This window comes from Lolium perenne, chromosome 7 (assembly GCF_019359855.2).
Source record: "Lolium perenne isolate Kyuss_39 chromosome 7, Kyuss_2.0, whole genome shotgun sequence".
Lineage (NCBI taxonomy): Eukaryota > Viridiplantae > Streptophyta > Magnoliopsida > Poales > Poaceae > Lolium > Lolium perenne.
The window spans coordinates 289497495-289511919 of NC_067250.2; the positions used below are offsets into that span (position 1 = coordinate 289497495).

The window sequence follows — 14425 nt, forward strand, 5'->3', positions numbered from 1 at the left end:
CAATGAGAAGACAACACTAATAGTCAAATCAAACAAGCAGGGAAATGGGCCAGGGTGGGATTCAACCTTCCATCGCTTGGCGATCAATGCTGAGATTGATCCTTGGGTCATTCTGTCTTAGTAAGCAGGTCATTGACGATGGCAACGACCACGCCTTATCGACCGTCCATGCCACATTGGTCGGTCCACACATTCTCCAAGTTGAACCTGCAGCACCAGTTTGTTTTTTGCAAACAGCAAAGTGGTGTCAGCACCAATCTCTGAATGATGAAATCCGAGAATTAGAAGGAAAAGTGCTGGTCAATGAATTGCATAATATCACATGTGGACTTGTAAATTTTACTCCAGCAATTTAAGAATGGTGAAGAGATTCAGAATAGTTTGAATCGGACCAGGGAATCAAAGGATCATCAACTTTTAGTCTTTTGCCTTCCGAAGGAAGACATGAGGGGTCAGCTACTACTAGTAACCATCCATCTCAGTAAAAAGATTCAGAACAAGAAGAAGATCAATAAACTACACGAGAAAAAAATATGTGTATTTTTTATTACGCCATGGTCACATGTCGACAAACAGATGATTACTATACACGAACATGAATAGATTCAGTGGAGCAAGAATAATAGCATGCAGCTATCATCAGAATCAAATCACAGGAAATAAACGGATGATTCCCCCTAAAAAAATTGATCAAGATTACACAACACCAGTCCAAAGAACAACAAGATGACTCCAATCGAAAATTCTTGAATTACATAGCCCTGGAGCTCAAGTCACCAGACCTCCTTAGTAGTTAAAACTTAAAACCTACAAACCACATATATAGATAGTCATTATATCACCCATATGGGGGGTCATCGAACAGAACAGATGCTACCACAAAGCACTTAGAGGAGAAGGAAGGGAGAAATCGAGGCTCACCAGAGGGCAATTGTATACAAGGCCAAGACTTCACCACCCTAGTGGTTGTGACACGGTGAACTCGTCGTCATCACACTAGAAGTCATGTCCATCCAGGACTGAGCAGCATGACAGAGGATGGCGGCAAGGCCGGAGGTAAGCAATCAAAGCCGCGGGCATATTGTGCATCTATATCTGGCTGTCACTCACAAGACTATTCACCCTCTTGTTGTAAGATATCTACATGCAAAAAAGAAGTGTTAACACGATAATCAAACTCAGAAAGTTCATACTTGGAAGAATATAAGTAATCTAGCTACTTGACTATGATTTCAAAATCTGGAAAAGTTCCACTTGTAGCTCTCATTAAACTCCAACAAAAATAATGACGCTTGATGTCACATGCGTCGTGGTCTCGAGATGCCAACGTAACATAACAAGGCATCTAGTGACACAAAGAAAGAAACCCATAACGGAGGGGCTTCATGTTGGCATGCTATATGTTTAAAGTTGAACCCCAATGGATGATATTAGTGGCTTCATTTGTATAAAGTGCACTCGGACTTGTGCGATTTTCCTAAATCGGAGGAGGATTTGACCTTTTCATGCCCGGTGCTAAACATAGCAATTGAGCGATAATTAAATGGGATAGTTTTTTCTTATAAATAGCACGTGTGAGGAAGTAAACTAATGTTACAGAACTGATATGAACCATTTGAAGGAATGAAATACAAAAACATGTTTTCTGCTCTATTTTTGCCACCAACATTTCGCAACACAAGCCATTGATCATTTTTTTGACCCAACACAACCACAAATACAAGTTGGCCTTGCATGTTGTTGTCCATTTCAGCAAGTACAAAAACAGAAGAAATTGGATAGCATGGCAGCAAAATAGATGCTAGCGCAAGAATATATTTTTTGACCTTTTGGTGTCGATGTCAACGTGTTAGAAATGGTGGCAGTAACACCGCCACGGTTGGGCTTGGGCCTCGTGAAGGACAGCCTCCCTGTAGCAGCACAACCAAAACCAGAACGGGCGGGTCACCCAAAACCAAAGCAGCTAGCCGTGCCGTCTCGTAACATACTCAGTTGATGGAGTGTTGGTAATGATTTCTAATGAGTAATGACCACAACAAACTACATTGTCCCCTAACTTTCTTCCCTCAAAACTTATTCCGTCCATACAAGAAAGGAACCAGAACTCAAAGACAATGGCAAAGGACATAAGAGGAACACAAAGTATATTACAAATCATGAAAGAGGGTAAAAAGCTCTTGCCCGGTATCATGAACAAGATTAATACACTACGCAGCAACAAAAATATGTATTTTTAATACACCAAACAGATGATTATTATACACGGAAATGAATAGATTCAATGAAGCAAGAATAGTAGCATGCAAATATCATCAATCAAACCACAGAAAACAAACATGCTATGGTCCCACAAAATTTGATCAAGATTACACAACCAGCCAAGTAACAAGAAAAAATGACTTTAACAGAAAGTTCATGAATTACATATCCCTAGAACTCGAATCACCAAACCTTCTTTGTAGTAAAAAAATAGCAATAAATTAGCCAAATAGTCATCCTATCCTATCACCACAAACCAATATGGGGGGTCATCGGCTCAATGAACAGAGCAGATACTACAACAGAGTAGGTAGAGGAGATGTAATACATCAAAGCTCACCAGAGGGAAATTGGATCCATGGTCGAGACATCACCGCCCCCTGGTTGTGGCACGGTGAACCACCACCATCACACCAGTAGTCATGTCCGTCCACGGCTGAGCAGCGGGATGGGAGTACGGGAGCAAGGGCGGAGGTAAGCAATGAGGCCGAGGGCATTGTGTACATCTATATCTGGCTGTCACTCACAAGACTTTTCACCCTCTTGGTGTCAGATATCTACACGCAAAAAAAGAAATGTGAACACAATAATCAAATTCGAAAAGTTCATGCTTGGAAGAATGTAAGTAATCTAGCTACTTGACCAATATGATTTCCAAAACTGGAACCTATAACTCCCACAAAAATGACGATGCTTGATGGCAAGTGCATCTAGTGATGTAAGATGCCAGCAACATAACAAAGGCATCTAGTGAGACAGAAGAAAGTGACTCATAACAACAGAGGGGCTTCATGTTGGCTCGGTAGTATGTTTTAAGTTGAACCCCAATGGATGATATTAGTGGCTTCATTTGAATATAAAGTGGGCTCGGACTTATGCCTTTTTCCTAAAATGGAGGACTTGGCATTTGAATGCCTGGTGCTAAACATGGCAATTGAGCGACAAGTAAATGTGGCAGTTTTTATCTTCTAACAATGTGGGTAAGGGAAAAAAAACTAATGTCACAGAACTGATATGAACCATTTTGCAGGTTTTGAAATACACAAATGTGTTTCGGCTCTATTTTGCCACCAAAAGTTTGCAACACAAGCCATCATTCATTTTTCGACTCAACAAATACAAAAATACCAGTTGCCCTTGTGTGCCGGTGCCCATTTCAGCAAGTACAAAAAATAAAATAGGAGGAAATTGAATAGCGTGGATGCAATCGATCCGAGCTCAAGCAAATAAAAAAAAATTGACCTTCTGGTGACAATGTCAACGTGTTCTGAATGGTGGCGGCGAGATAGCTATGGTTGGGCTTTGGGCCAAGCAGCTAGACCTCTCTGCAGCAGGACCACCAGAGCAGGAATGGGTTGGCCACACCGGACCGAAGGAGCTAGAGGCAAGCCATGCCGCGTGTAACATGTTCTGTTGATTGAGAGTTGGTAATGACCATTGATGACCACATCAAATTACATTTTCCCCTGACTTTCTTCCCTCAAAACAAATTCAGTCCCTACAAGAAAGGAACCTAAGTCAAACACAATGGCAAAGGACATAAGAGGAACACAAAGTGGTCAGCACCAATCTCTGAATGATGAATCACGAGAAATAGAAGGAATAATGATGGTCAATGAACTGCATAATATCACATGTGGACTTGCAAATTTTACTCCAGAAATTTAATAATGGTAAAGAGATTCAGCATAGTGTGAGGAGGACCAAAGTATCAAAGGATCAACAACTATTAGTCTTTTTCCAGCCAAAGACATGAGGGGTCAGCTAGTACTAGTAAAAAAAGATTCAGAGCATGAAAAAGATCAATAAACTATGCAAAAAAAATGTATTTTCGTTACACCACGGTCACATGTCGCAAAATAGATGATTATTATACACGGACAGTAATTGATTCAGTGAAGCAAGAACAATACCATGAACCTATCATCAGAATCAAACCACGGGAAATAAACGGATTATTGTCCCTACACAAAAATTGATCATGATTACACAACACCAGTCCAGTAACAACAAGAAAATGACTTTAACAGAAAATTCATGAATTACATAGCCCCAAGGTTTTGGATTTCGTTTTGCAAATTTTACCGCCCCTGGACAAAATGGGCGAATTTCGTCTTTTTGGAAACTCTCGGACGAAAAGCACAATCCAAATTTTGAATTTCTGAATGAAAACTGCGCGAAAAATGAACGAAAAATAAACGAAATTGTACAAACAAATTGAAATCCTGTAGCAATAGAACTAATCTGAGTAAAACTGAAGAACTAAGATCTGTTGCTTGCTTATACACTCACGAATCGCTCGAGTTACAACAATAGGACACCAATCAGCAATTCGAGTTAGCTCGTTGACTCACAAATACTCACTGGAATAGTTCTACTAGGTGGAATCTCACACGCGTTTGCAGGGACGAGCGCGCGCATGGCCATGGCCGCAGGGACGGGCGCGCACGAACGCCCTTTGGCCAATGACCGCTCCAGGGGCTTTCGGGCACTTCTCGATTTGCACCGAGCTGCCACGCAGGCATGTCCAGCACCATGAGGCCGTAGCCGGAGAGAGGATGGGCTGCACGGACCACGGCTCCAGGAGGAGGCGGCGGGGCAGAGGAGAGTTTGGGGAATTTTCGTGTAATTTAGGGTTTGGGGGGTCTGTTTTGACCCTTTAAGTCACGGAATAGCAACACTGGCTTGGGCCGGAGACTGGGTCGGCCCAAGATTTCAAATAAGGCCGAAATTATTTGTCCGGCAAGCAAATCTACCGGGCCTGAACGAAATGGGCGAATTTCGTACGAAATTATGTTTTTCGGGCGAAATTCAAACCTTGCATAGCTCGACCTCGAACCACCAAAACCTTTTTAGTAGTTAAGATCTACCAACTAAATAGCCGTATAATCATCCTATCACAACAAACCAATATGGGGCGGGGGGTGTGTGGAGGGGACACTTAAGAGGGGATGGAAGGGATGAATTGGGCTCACCAGAGGGCAATTGCAGCCGAGGATGAGACATCACCACCCCTGTGGTTGTGGCACGGTGAACTCGGTGTCATCACACGAGTAGTCATGTTCGTCCACAGCCGAGCAGCATGACACGATGACGGCGGCGAGGGCAGAGGTAAGCAGTCAAAGCCGTGGGCATATTGTGCACCTACATGTGGCTCACACGCAAAACTCAGCCAAAGCCACAGGCATATTGTGCGTCCATATCTGGCTGTCACTCACAAGACTATTCACCCTCTTGGTGTCAGATATCTACACGGAAAAACAAAATGTTAACACGATAATCAAACTCAGAATGTTCATGCTTGGAAGAATGTAAGTAACCTAGCTACTTGACTAATATGATTTCTAAATCTGGAAACAAATACAGAAAAGGTTCACTTGTAGCTCTCATCGCAAATAACACATATGTCAAAATCCCGCTTATTCTACGCTCTGCCGATCATACCAGAGAAGTAAAAAAGAAGTAAATATAGCAGTTATACAAACATTATTGAGGACATCAGAGCCAAAGGCAGAAGAATCAAATGATATTGCAAGCCCCTTGGTACCAAAACATCCAGCCTTTCCAACATGTGGAGGTGAATATGTTACCCAGATATAATAGCACCAACCATGAATAGTAGGGAAAAGTTATAATTACCTGTGCAAGTATGTACATCAGCGTAATCATGTATGTCATAGTTTATGACAGTATTGACACGCTAAATATCAATTCCCCAGCCAACTAAATATGTCGCCACAAGAGTCTTCTTGTGATCTTCCTTGAAGTTCTTGTACTGGCACAACCTATACAAGCACCACTATTAGATATGAAAAATGGCTAAAAACTGAGCAATAAAGCAAATTGCAGATGTACATAGTACTACCAATGTTTTACAACTCATAAAGTCAAGTGAGTTGCCAGGGGTACAAACTCAAAGAATATTTAAGTATGCGTTACTAGTCAGATCCATGTTGCTAGGTAGTAGCTAAAATACGCAGGAAGAGCTTCATTCTATCCAACCGGACATCGCCTAATAACTAGGTATACTAAATCACACAGCATGGTAACAGCTCGCGATAATTGATAACAAAGACTAGATCAAGTAGTTAGTAGTTCATATCAGTAGAACAAGTAAAAAAACAGTTTTCATACAGAAGCTTGGTTCTGGACATGAAAAGAACACAAAAACTTATTTTTCCAACTCAACAGCCACAAATAAAAGTTGCCCTGGCATGCTGGTGCCCATTTCAGCAAATACGAAAATGGGAAGAAATTGGATAGCATCGGAGGAATCAATTCAAGCACGGGCGAGGAAAAAAATTGACCTTTGGGGGCCGATGTCGACATGTTCTAAACGGAGGCGTCGAGCTCGCCGCAATTGGCCATTGGGGCCAAGCAGCTTGACCTCGTGCAGGACGGCCTCCTTGCGGCGGCAGCAGCAGCACCACCACCACCACAGCCAGAAAGTCTGTGTTATGCCAGACAGAAGCATTAGAGGCAAACTGTGTCACGTGTACTATATGTAGGTCATGGAGTATTGGTAGTGATCATCGATGACCACAGAAAACTACATTGTCCCCTCACTTTCTTCCAGCAAAACATATTCAATCCCTACAAAAAAGGAACCGGGAAGTCAAACACAATGGCAAAGGGCGTAAGAGGAGCACAAAGTATTAAACCGGGAAAACGCTGTTGCCACATCATCCTCCAAAAAAGAGTGTGACCATCTTCTTCATGGGTATTTTATTTGGTAATAGTAGCTAGACATGTTATTTCAACATTATCAGAAGCTATTACAAGTGAAAATCAAAACCAGAACATTCAAGATTTATAGACCTTGGTGTGGCAGGGAAGAAGCGTGAGCTCCTCGGAGCCACGGGGAGAACAGCATCATCATACGGTTGAGGCTTTGGTGGCCTGGTCTCTCCTCCCTGGTGAGAGGCATGGCACTAAACTTTATTACTGGATACAAGGAACAGGGTGTGATACAACTCTGAACAATAGCAAAACAATAAAAGGACCATGTATATATTAACAACCCCATGCCTAGAGCTAAATGTACCCAAAAATTGTTTAAGAAGAGTAATTGAAAACTGAGGATCTAAAAGGTTGTCAACTTTTCACATACAAGCATTACTGGCTCATTGCAAGATAATAAATGGCAACATCGACCCAGAGCAAAGAAAGGCCGCTCGACAGCATCCAGCAAGCGCAAGGCCACGGAAGACCCGAGGCGGCCTGGGGTTAGCCTTTCGGCAACGGGAGTCGTTGTTTCAGTTCGGATTGGATCGTGTTTTGGATTGCGGCAGTAGCAAGGAATTCAGACGACGCGTAGGAGTAAGAGGAATTCAGACGAAGCAGATGATGTATGTACCATCTGCAGGTGGAGGAAGCTGGTTCTTGTCGGCGGCGGCCTCTTGCTTGGGTGACATGAGCAGGGGGACAGGTCGTGGCCGTGGTCGTGGCCGCCGACATGTCCATCATCTTTCCACAGCTTTGCTGGCCCTGATCTCTCCTTCCTGGTTAAGGACGTGGCACCAAGTTAGTACAGAATTGGCTGGATACAAGGAACAGGGTGTGGATAACTCTGAACAGCAGCAAAACAACAAATAGCACCATGTATATATTAAGCCAGTGCCAGAGAAATGTACAGAAAAATAAATAGTTGAAGATTTACGTCAAAGTTCCAGAGTGCAAGCCAGTGATGTTATTTAATTGAGAGCACGGCTGATTGTGGAAATGGGGAGCAGAAGGGTGTGTGTGTGTGTGTGTAATATAGCAGATTGCAATACATGTGATGTGGAGGACATTAGCAGAAGTAGCGTGTTTCACTCCAGCAAGACTAATTGTTGTCTAAATTAGCTCACATTGTGACAGAGCAGAGCAAAACACGAGCAGAGTGGAGGTAATAATGCACGAAGCAGAGGATGTAGGTACCATCTGCAGGTGGAGGAAGCTAGTTGGCCCTCTCGGGTGACATGAGCAGGGGGGGACAGGTCGTGGCCGTGGTCGCCTCCAGGAGAGGCGTTGGTGGCGTCGCGCGAGAGGGCGCAGCCCGCCGTGGTGAGCTGAAAAGACAACGGAGAAGCAGATGAGTTTGCTGCTGCTCCCCAGACCCCAGACTAGGGAGGCATGGCGTCCATGGCAGGGGGGGTTAGCGGAAGGAAAGACGGCCCCTTGCCGAAGCATACTTACCAGGACGTTGAGGAGTTGGACGGCGGCCGCGTCGTGGTAGCCGCTCCAAGGCGCTGTCTCGGTAGACGGAGGCCCGGCGGAAAATCAGGAGGACCGGCGGCGCCCCGCGGGAGTTGGTTGCCTCCGACCCCTAGCAGGTGGAGCTGGGGAAATGGTTGGGGGCGCCGCGCAGGTCCATGGCGGCGTGTACGGGGTGGACTGGAGGGCGGCGGTGGAGGTGGTTGGGGCGAGAGAAGAGGGCCGGCGTTGGGTAGGCGGCGGCGCTGGTATTGAATGGTGAGAGAGAGAGAGGGGCTGCGGCGTGGAAGGAAGGAAGGAAGGAAATAGGGGCGGGCGTCGACGCCGGTGAGGGGCGCGGTCTAGGGTGGCCGGCGAGTGAGGAGGAGCATCAGCGACAGCGAGCGGCGGCGCGGCGTTGTCTTGTTTTTCTGGGTCTGATTTGGAAGTGGAAGGGGATTTCCTCTGATTTCGATTTCTGTATTTTTGGTTCACGCTTTTACCGTGCGCGGTGCGGTGCGGTGAGATGAGATGAGATGAGACATGGGTACATGCGCCGGGGAGTCGGATCGACCCACGCATTTTTATTCGTGCATTGAATTGAATTTACGCAGCGGCGACGCAGGCCGAGGCGACGGGTTCCACTTGAAGCAGCTCTATCTGATGGTTTTTCTTCGTGTTTGTCTATCTGATGACAGCTCCGTGCCGATCGTGCAACACCATCCCAGCGGCACGGTTCGGCCGCACTTTCACCACTCATTTCGGTTGTCACGATGTGTCAGCGACACTCTAAAACTCTCCGATTCCTCTCAGAGCAGGAGTCGGAGTCGGCAAGTCCCCGATCAATATAAGCAGGGCAAGCACCGCGTTCCACGGCGCAAAAGCAAGCGCTCCGTCCGGCCTCGTTCACGAAGAGCTCAACAAGAACATCTTCGTGCTCGCGATTTGGACCAGGTCGCATGGCCATGGACGAGCAGCGGCCGAGCCGCGCATCGTCGGGGCCTGGTGGCCAAGAGCGGCCATCGCGGGCACAGTCGACCCCCAGAGCCGATGAGCCCGTCTGGTCGACGAGGTCTCCTCGTCGGCCAGGCCGACGACGGCCGCTGCGCGCCGTGGACGCCCGCATCGAGATCGGCACGCGGGACCTTCTACCGGCGACGCCGTCGGCCGCGAAGCCCGAGGTGGTGCTGCATACCCCGGTGTTGCTCGACGAGGAGTTCTGTTTCTACGTGACGCCGCACGGAGGCTACTCCGACTCCGACTCCGGCGCTGATGATGCTGACACCGAGAGCGACGACACCAACGATGGGGTCGCCGTCTACTTCGGGGGTATTGTGTCTCCTCTGGAGCCTCTGGACACGGAGGAGGACGAAGAGGCCGGGAGTTCGGAGTATAGCGATGATGACGAGGAGGAACACGAGAAGGGGAGCCAGGACACTAACACGGAGGACGATGGCGATGCGGTGAGTTCAGGCAACAAAGACATCGCTAGCTGCTACGAGGAGGACAAGAGAAGCGACGGCGAGGTGGGCCGGCGCTCGGGAATTTTTGCGTTTCTCTGTCTACTGACGTTCCTCGTATTGGTGATGTCACTCATGTATTGTTAGTTCATGATGATGATGCTCGTCTATGGTTAAATTGTTGATTTTACTTGATTTGGAGATAGTACTGTAACAGATCGGTTGTGTTCAATAAAAGGGAAATTTGTAAGTTGCCCTATCCATTTGTTCAATAAAAGATTTGGTGAATAAAATTAGGTACGAATTGAAGATATTACTTACTACATCTGTTTTTCCAGGCTTAGGTAGCATTAGGAAGCACTTCAAAATTTTGTCTCAAGCATCTAGAGCCCCTAGGTTTTTTCCAAAATAGTATGCACTAATGTGTTGTTAGTTCCTGAAGCAATATGATACAAATTTATTGCTATTTTTCCTCGCTACCAAGACTCCTAGGTAAGAAAGATACTCCACCTGTTTCAAATGAAGTGTTAGGAAACCTAGCGCCGCCTCCACCTCCATGTTTTTCATAGATCGGTTCCCCGCCCCCTCATGCGACATCTCTCGCCACATTGGGAGTGGTGGGGAACCCGATCTATTCGTGATGTTTTTAATAAAAGTAGTGTTTTCAATAGATTAGGTTATGGTTTTGGTAGCCGTTTTCTTTTTGGCTCCACCTCAATAGAGATGACATCCTCCAAAATAAGCGAGATCTCCATTCCGACGTTCATGGTGTGCCGGAAGATTACAATTGTCCAGGTATGAGCCTTGAGATTGTGCTTCGTCACATCGATTTTAAATTTTATTCTCATGGTTGTCGCGAACGGAATTTACCTCGCAATATTTTTTTCCCGCGGCTACATCCTCGATAATGGTGATTTGTGCTCTCGTTCGATTGGTTTTCCATGGCATGCTCGTGTTGGTACTCTTACCGATATTGATTGACTAATATAACACATGAGTGTGTGCATGTAGCCTTTTTATTGTGACTCAAAATAAAATTATAGGAGAATCTTCTTTTGTATTTACGGTTCTATGATTTGATATCTATTTTTAGCTACCTTCAGGAAAGTAACAGATTCTGTCATGAAAAAAGAAAAAGGTTGAAAACATTAAAAAATTGTTGGTTTCTTCTAGACTTTATTTGTAATCACTGGAGACATCTTGTATATTTCTACCATGTATTATTTGTTAAGTAAATATATATAGTATTGATAGTCAAAAAAGTGTTGCGTTTTTTTACCAAAATGAGCGGACATGTACATAAAACCTGTTTAGATATATTCAGACCACCGACACTTATTTTGAAATATAGGAAGGACAGCCCTAGCAAGAGAAACCAGACCTTCCAGCCTCCTGCTTCACATGATGACACGTGTACATTTTTAGGCAAAATCCTTAATTTGCTGCATCGCAGAAAAAGCCCAACTTTTGCTTGTTTGAAGCAAAAACGGTTCATACATAAAATAAAATAAAAAAGACTCGTCGAACACAGACCTCGCTGGAGACTTGTTGGAGACCTCACCGGAGACCTCGCCGGAGAGATTGTAGCACAAGAATTATACTAAAGTAGTAGAACGACGTAACATCTATAGCAAAAAAATTATACTATTGTATCGAGAACTACCCCTCCCGGTGGACTGCTGCCAGCATTTCAACTCCTGCAGAGAGCACCGATACGAACTTTTGGTAGCACCATTAGTGACCGTTTGTGGCACCGTTGCTGACCTTTTGTAGCATCACCACTAACTGTTGGCAGCACCGTTCGTTTAATGTTTGAAGCACGCCGTTGGAAATTTGAAGCACCAGCGCTAACTATTTGCAGCAACATAGCCCTTCTTTTGCAGCTCAACCGAGCACCATTCATAGCATCGCCACTCTTTCTTTGCAACTCTTGCCGCCGCCCACCGCTCTCCCCACATCAACCCCCTTTTTGCAGCTTCGCCGCCAACCACACACGACAGGACGGACCAGCCTTTGCAACACCATGCCGCCAGAAATTGATACCGGCAGGTGCTACCTCCTAGTGTGTGGGGAATGATCAGGATCCTGCCCAACACTCCGGGCAAGAGCTCCATATCGTAGCCGGCTTGGTCTCCAAGTGTCTAAGGTTGAAGGGAAGGGGTCATGAAAAAAAAGATAGAGGTTGGTGGTAGGACGTCGAAGAAGCCCGAGACGAGTAACAGTAGGCCATGTCCCCCAGGGAGGATCAGCATGCATGAGGAGTCAGAGTAAGTGTGGCGGCTTCCGGGGAAGACGGTGGCCCGGCCTTTGGTCTCCTACTCAGACCCGGCGATGCAACGTGCCACGCGGAGGTGCGCCCACTTCATAAAATTTATATAAAGTAGCAAACTCGTGGAACATTTGCAGCACCGCTGCCGAGTGTTTGCAGCACCGTTGTTGATGATTTGCAGCTCCAGCGAGCAGCCTTTGCAGCACCGCCAATGCTTATTTGTAGTAGCGCTGCAGAGGTTTTGTAGCATCATCGATGCCCATTTACAACTAGCCTTTGCAGCTCCGGTGAGCAGCCTTTTGCAGCACCGACTTCCTTCATTTATAGCTCTAGCGAGCAGCGTTTATACCACCGCTGGCCACCCTTTGCAGCCCTGGCGATAGAGGACTGGCTGCTGCCTGAAAACCGCTAGACTGCTAGCGTAGTACCGCGGGGCAAGCTCCATACCTTATGAGGAGGTCGACGGTTGCCGGAGTGACGGGGTCGGAGCTCCAGGTGTTGGCGTCCACGTCGGTGGCCGTGCGAGCAGGTGAGGACGAGGGTTGGAGGTGCATGTGGAGCACCGGTGCCACTCGGTGGCGCGCGGCTGGAAAGGCAACAACGGAGCTCCAAGTGGCGGCGTCTTCGTCGGAGGTCGTACGAGCAAGAGATTGCGACGGTAGGAGGTACTTGTGGAGCACCGGTGTTGCACGGAGACGTGCGGCTTGGAAGGCGGCGGCGAGCAGCTGGGAGGCGGCGGCAGCGAGAGGCATGGTCGCGGTGGTGGCAGCCCACCAACGATTCGGCATCGGCACCATGGCTGCACCTAGCGGCAGCACGCGGAGTATTGGAGGGAAGCGCGTATTGGATCCTCTTCTCCGTCTCTGGGCGGAAGCGCCGGCCGGAGCAGCACCGGCGTCAAGTAAAACTCTATCTCCCCGCGTCAGTAACATTTAGCCACGATGGAGAAGAAGATAAAATTCCCAGAGGTGGGGCCTAGCCACACGTCGGTAACATCCCACCAACTCTATCTCCCCATGCACATGTGCGTGATCTTAATAACTAGGTGCGGGTGCGAGTCTCAACCATCCCCTTGCACGATTCCGCGTGCCGCCCGGAGATCCTCCGACGCCGAGCCCACGTCCCGCCCAATCTGCGGCGGTATCCGGTGTACACCGTCGACTCCCTGATGTGGAGCCGGTAGTTCGAGGCCATGCACGACTCTCGACGGTAGATGACCGAGGCGCACCTCGAGGGCCTCAACGACGACGATGTCAACTACGAGGCCTACGAGGCGTACCAACCACTACCACCACCGCTCGTGAAGGAGGAGGAGTATGTGCCAACGAAAGAGGATTGGTCGGGGTATACCTTCCCCATGCCGCGCCACAGACGATCCGACCGTTCGCAATACCGCGGGGGAGACACCTACATGCATGCCTAGTCGAGGACCAGCTGGAGGACGACGACGCGGACTACGAGCCCATGGAAGAGGATCCCGAGCTGATGAAGGAAAATGTCATCGTGCACACCACGGCCATCTCAAAGGCCGAAGAGCGCACCCGGTGGATTGGCCTCGAGGCGGCCATACATGCATCGCAACAGGCGTCGCCACCACCGTTGTCGCATGCGCCGGAGAACCTACCTCCCTCTCGACCATTTTGCTCATGGACCTAGGGTGGGGATCTATTCACTGTTCCAGAGGAGGGAGGCGACGACGATGGTCAGAGACCAAGATGGTGGCGGCGGGGTCAAACAGTAGGAAGAGTTATGCAGCAAGTCCTGTTCGGGGTCCACACCGGAGTCCACGTATCTTATGGGACTAGTTATGTATCAAACGAGAATGATCTTAATTAGTAAAAACAGTCATGGTTGTAGTTCCGTGCAAAACATGTCCCAATATATGGTGTTACTTACAATTTCCTCCAGAGCGAAGAAGATCGGAGGGCCAAGGTCGAAGCCTCCGAAGGAATCAAAGCCTCTTTTTTTTCGAAATCAAAGCCTTTTCCATGGAGGAAGTATTATTTACAAAATGAATAATTTGTTGTCACGTGGTCGTATATACCAAACCTTGCCAAATGCCATCGACTCACCATGGTTACGGCTCGACCGGCACGAGCTTGGTCGGTGTCTGCTCCGAGTCCAAATCGCAATCCAACCCGTGTCCGTGGAGGATTAGAATCCGTTTGGTGGGGCGATGTAAAACATCCATCACCTCTCGGAATCGGCAAGAGTTCCCGGCCGGGCCGGTCAATATATAAGCACGCAAGATCTTGTGCAAGCT

At 47.3% G+C, this 14425-nt stretch overlaps 1 protein-coding gene and 1 long non-coding RNA gene across 2 annotated transcripts in view; both read right to left on the reverse strand.

Moving 5' to 3' along the window:
- Window positions 1-86: 86 nt before the first annotated feature.
- LOC127326668 (uncharacterized) overlaps window positions 87-14425 on the reverse strand; it is a 62826-nt gene continuing 48487 nt past the window's right edge. The window contains exons 7-10 of the mRNA XM_071823011.1: window positions 5235-5507; window positions 3502-3757; window positions 2600-2816; window positions 87-207 (exon numbers count right to left, since the gene is read on the reverse strand). The gene's annotated coding sequence lies outside the window, so the exon portion shown is untranslated. The remainder of the gene's footprint in view (window positions 208-2599; window positions 2817-3501; window positions 3758-5234; window positions 5508-14425) is intronic.
- On the reverse strand, window positions 5904-7170 carry LOC139833186 (uncharacterized). The gene is made up of 3 exons (XR_011748460.1): window positions 7078-7170; window positions 6567-6852; window positions 5904-6044 (listed from the first exon to the last, which is right to left on the reverse strand). It is a non-coding gene; the product is annotated as an uncharacterized lncRNA (long non-coding RNA).